Source organism: Charadrius vociferus, unplaced genomic scaffold (assembly GCF_000708025.1).
Source record: "Charadrius vociferus isolate BGI_N301 unplaced genomic scaffold, ASM70802v2 scaffold529, whole genome shotgun sequence".
Taxonomy (NCBI): Eukaryota; Metazoa; Chordata; class Aves; order Charadriiformes; family Charadriidae; genus Charadrius; species Charadrius vociferus.
The window spans coordinates 1,566,777-1,572,474 of NW_009650172.1; positions in this window are offsets into that span (position 1 = coordinate 1,566,777).

Below are 5,698 nucleotides of genomic sequence, written 5' to 3' on the forward strand. Positions count from 1 at the left end.
GAGGCATCACCTGCTGCTGCGTGGGAAAGCTACCGGTATGTGTGATGCTATTTAAGGAAACATAGATTAGAAGAGGGGAGGGAGAGGGAAAATCCCTCTATTAACGAACTCATTAGTGCTGGGAAAAGTCAAACCGAATTGCTCTTCAGAAAAACACTGTCTAGCTGGATTTATTATTCTCTGTAATTAAGGCCAAAACAGGATGGAATGCGGTACAAGCAGGGGTTGAGAGAGAAAAAGTGGTCTATTCAAAGCCTAATTACTCAAGTTGAGAAGTGGCATTTGCACCAAAGAGGGAATAACATCCTGATGCTGTTACCTCACCTAAAGAGCCTGTGCTTTGCTTGCAGGCTGCCTGTAGATCAGAAACACTGCAAGGGGAGAAGGTTTGAAAGGATTTAAGCACGACAGATGAGAGGTAGGGCGCCTGGCTGTGTTTGTACACTGACACTTAGACTGCACCTGGACCTACGCTGGTGAGGTGCATATCCATCTTCATTGAGTCGTATGGACCTAGCAGTGACACTAGCTCTGGGAACCAGTTACAGGATGGCAGAGGTCAGAGTTGGACATTCTTAGCCAAAAAAAAAAGAAAAAAAAAAAAAAAAGAAGAGCATTGTGTGGAAGTGATGCCAAGCCTCAGCCACAGCTACTGTTGGGTATCATACTGCTTTCAAGGGAGGTTCTTCCCACTGTTGGACTTCAGTTGAGCGCTTAGTGCCCTGGTACGGAGCAGCAAGGAGGGGAGCAGAGCCTCCTGTAGCAGGCAACGTGCATTTGGGCTTCATTTGCCTGAGCTGAGGAGTCTGAGCTGAGCTGCCAACAAAGTCATCCTTTGCAGAAACTGATTCAGAAGAGGAAAAACCAAAAAAAAAAAAAACAGGTTCCTCAGGGAAAACTGCTGTTTAGTCGCGTGCTCAGGAGAGCCTCTGAAGACACTGCACTAGTTGCAAAAGCTTTAGTCTCTGCTGCTTCAAACACAGCCGCTTGGTGGTTTTCTTTGAAAGAGGCTGTTTGGTGTGTTTCTTTCAAGTGGCAGGAGTTGTGTGTTTGAGCCGCAGGTGGCCTGCTTGGAGTCTGAGCGGAGTGTGTTTGTAGGAGCTGGGCGATTTGGAACTCCCTGAGTAGAGAGGAAACATCAGAGACGTTTAAGGTTTATCTGTGCCAGGATGTGGCCCCAACTTCGAAACCACAGTGCAAATTTAAACTGCTTTTGTCAGAGAAGTATAAACCTCTCTGTCAAATCACAGCTGGCTTTAAAAGGGATTTTTTTTTTTTAATGTAAGTTATTGATCACAGTATAATCGGCTTAGTTTAGTTTCAGTCTTCTGGACTTTAGCGGTCTCTGTTTAAAATGTATTTAAAGCAAATAAGGTAATAAAACTTAAGCTGTTACCGTCACTCTTCTCCTGTGCCTCCCATCAGTATGCAGTTTTACTCTTCATCTTGCAAATCTAGCTCACGCTGTCCTTCTGTGGAAATTTCTAACCAGCCCTTACACATTTACTCCTAACACATTTACTTCTCCGTGGGGCCTCAGCCCAATGGCCACCCATGGGTACTGCCGTTTGAAAGCCCTGCAAGCTCTCCTGCCATGTTTGAACATCAGTAGCTGTCCTGGGAGTGGTTTGAAATCCCCTGCAGAGCTCTGGTGCTTTCTGTTCCTTGGCTGATCCTCCAACAGTATCAGAACTGGATGTTTGTGGGAGAGTCAGAAGAACAGGGTGATGATTTCCAGCAGTTTGCACCTCAGCAGCTGCTTAAACCAGACTAGTATTTTTGCCTTGATGGGCCTTCCTCCTCCCTCCGCCCCAACTTGTCCATCTGCTTTCTGAGTCCTGGTAAGCATTTGGCATCCTGAACCTCCTGTGGCAAGCAGTTTCATGCCTTCTACAATGGCATGACTGGCTGAGTAGATGACAGGAGAGCAGTGGATGTTGTCTACGTTGACTTCAGCAAGGCTTTTGACACTGTCCCCTATACCATCCTCATAGGTAAGCTGGGCTATGGGAGACTTGACACTCCTGAGGAAGCGAGATAGAAGACAGCATGATCTCCATGCTGCTGCGTGAACAGAACTGCTGTGTGCCAGACTGGGTGTTTTGGTGCCTTTTTGGGGTCCCTCTGCCCTGTGGCAGGCAACGGGACAGTAGCACAGAATCACTGCCAGAGCACAAGCCTTGTGGGAGGCAGGACTGTGTAACGAAGCTGCGCAGAAGTTACCTGAGTCCCTGTGGGTCTACATAGCTACTATGGGTAACGGTAGCAATGAAGACCTCTCGGACAGCATGAAGAGGTATACCAGGGTCCTTTCAGAGTTGCGCTGCACATGTTTGAAACTGTCCCTCAGATGGGTTTAACCCTCTGGTGTGTAGAACAGAAAAGGTTGTACCTGCAGCCTCGTGGTTGCCAGTGATGAAGTATGTCACACTCAAGGACATTTCTGTGGAACAGTCTCCATGCTAACCAGGTGGTGCTGGGCGGGAGAAGGTGTCCCACTTTGCATGTCCCTGGTACCTCCAGGCTTGAGAGATGGGAACCCTTTTCTAGTGCATTGGTGAACTCTAGTGTTAGTCCAGCAGCTTGAGCTTGCAGTTCAGTCCTCTTCTTTCTCGGGGTGTCTTGTACCTCACCTGATGTTTAAGCAAGCAAAAGCTTTCTGTCTCTACCTCTCGGCAATTTAATGTAAAGAGGACTTGGTGAGATGTAGTTTGCATGGTGGTGGATGCATCCTTCTCTTTAGAGATGTGTCTGTGCCGCAGGGAGCTGCAGGGCAGGAGCGTTGGCAGGATGGGTTGCTGCATCGTGGAACTCACCTGGTGCTTTGCAGAAGCACTGCTGCAGGGGTCGGGTGCTGCAGGAGCACATATGTTCCCCTGTGTGGTCCCAGGAGAATCCTGCAGCTGCCTCCAGCCTCTCCCTGTCCTTCCTCTTCATCCTTGGCTTAACACAAAACTCCTATTTCTAATTAATTTTGCTTTCCAAAGTCATGTCTCTGCAGCACTGAGCTGTTTACAGAGACACTCCGAGAGCACAGTGAGGGGGAAGGGAGGCAAATTTCTTATTGATAATAGCTATCTTTAACTCTACAAGTATCCCAACCTCTGGTGGAAGCACTGTTTATGTGGGTCCAGTTCCTGCACAACACTTAAAAATTCACGGGAGAGTAATGCAGAAATTGTGTTTCTTCTCTAGGAAAGCAGAGCGTGACTCTGTGCTTCCTTATATTTCCTTCGGGGAAGACAGGCTTGACACTTGATTTATACAAAAAGAAAGAAAGGAAGAAAAGACCAGTGCAATATGAACAAGGCTAAAGTTCTCATGTTATGAGACGGTTGCACAAACTAGTGGTGCAGAGGATAAAATAAATTGGGTATTGAACTTCTGTAGAGGCGAATGTCTATTGAGCAACTGTAATTTTTGCTCTTGCACCTACTGGGCCAAGTATCCAGAGAGGACACGCACAGTAGTCAAGGGGGTTGTCCACCTTCTGGAGAGCACAGGTTGAGCAGCTCAAGGCAGCAAGCCAGAAGTGAGAGAGGGTGAACCAACACCTGGAGCCTTGCAGGGGGACAGGCCAGGCTGCCATGCACTCACCGTGCAAAGGAATCGTAAGGGACAGAGGAGGACAGTGGGCAATTTATAGTAATGATGTGATACTGTAGGGGCGGAGAAGGTGGTTGAGTTCTGAAAGTTTTAGTTTTCTGTAGGATCAGATATACCTCGTCGTCTTTGGCTGCCAGAGGAAGGACCTTGAGTTAGAAACTTCTGCCAAACACTGTGTGACAGTTATTGTTTTCCAATCAAGTTCCTACTGCAGCCCATCTGAGACTGTAAACACAGATTCTCTTCAGTCTCCATTCACATATGGGCTGTTACCTTCAACAGCTGATAAGTGCTTTTTGTGGGAGGGGGATGCTTGGTATGTAACTATAGTAGAGATGAAATGGATGTGTAGAGTTAAATCACGACAACCTAAAGAATGAATTTAGTTCTTAAAATTTCTAGAGTTAAGCACTCTTTTTTTTTTTTTTTTTAAAGTGTATTTAATGTACGTAACTGTTACAATATGCTCTTAAATTTGACACAGATCCCCAGATTGTTTGCAGGCTGTTCCCTTTGACCAGGTCTTGTGCTATCCATTATTCTTGGTGTTTGAAGGGCCATTTAAAGTCCTTGGTATCATTAGTGAATCTGGACTGGAAGAAATCCAGACTAAATTATGTCTGGACTACTGTGAAGATGGTGATACAAATTAGGCATTTCAGATGGCTTCATGCTAGCAATGCTTCTGAAACTATCTTTCTGTTTGTGCATTTGTGAGCTCTTTGCTGTCTGTGACTGGCTTTATGGGGAGGGGGAAAAAAAAAAAAAAAAGAAAAAATACCCAACCAAACAACACAAAACCCCCTGAACATTTCTATGCACATTTGTGGATGCTGTTCAACAGCACAATATATTTAGACAAGTGGCTGCTTTCATTGTTTGTGAATGTTCCTTTTCTTTTTTCCTTTTTTCCTTTTCTTTTTCCTTCAACATTTAATTCCAAGACTCGCTTACAACACATGCTAAAAGCTCCTTCTCTGCTCTGTTGCAGTGGAAACAGACTCATTAATGGACTCATTAATAATCTCCAGCTGGACACTACCCAGGGAGATCTATGTGCTCTGAGTTAACATGTCTGTGGCTACCTCTGCCAAGTGGACATCTATTATTTTCTCACCTCAGCCACAGAAATGGCTCCCCTGACAGAGGCACTTTGCTATACGACAATACCCAGAGATTGCTGAATATTCATTATACGACTACCGAAAGTGCTTTGCCAGCATATGGTATTGGAGCCAAGATATTTTATTACCTCCTGCCTTTTGCTTTCCTCAGAGAAAGCGGTGTGGCTTCTATCGCCACTTCAGTTAACTTTCTCATCTGGGCTCCTTCACTTGTGCTTTGCTTTGAGAAGGAGAACAGAGGGAAAAACTCTAATTTAGCCCTGGTGCTTTCATTCCATGAAAGTAAAATTTACAGCCCTGTTAGTCTGCTGGAAGATTGATTAAAGACGACAAGCCTTTGAACTTTGTTTCAAACAAGAGGTGGTTGTAATAACTGTAATCTTCTGCTATATATTTCCCCATGTGAGGGAGGGAGGAACTCCATTTACCTTTCTGTCACAGGGAAAATGAGGGATGTAGGTGGCCTGCATTCAAGCAGCAGCAGCCACAGAATCCTAAAATTGTATCTGGCCGTTTTGTGTTGTTTGCTGAGACTTAAAACTAGCCCACATTGCTTCGTGGGCTTCTAGCCTGATTAAGGGTGAGTAGCAGAAATGACCCTACAATTATGTTGCAGGATCATGGTCTATGAACTCCATCTTCCAGGTGAAGTGAATATTAATTCCCTGGTATTTCCCACCCCATCATATTTGATGATGATGTAAGAACGTCAAAGTGGCTGTAAAGAGACAGTCTGCAGGTCTGTCCATGCATGGTATTGTCTGTCATCAACAGTCAACAATAGATAAAAAAATAGATAGACAAAAAAAAATATATATGTATGTAATATTTCATTTGTGATATATGAAACTGGTTATATACATAGTGAGCCTTCTTCTGGTCTGTAAAAGCAAATGCCAAATCCTTGTGTACAGCTGTGCACTCTTACAGGCTTATGCAAATTTACAAAATTCCATTTTTGACAAAAT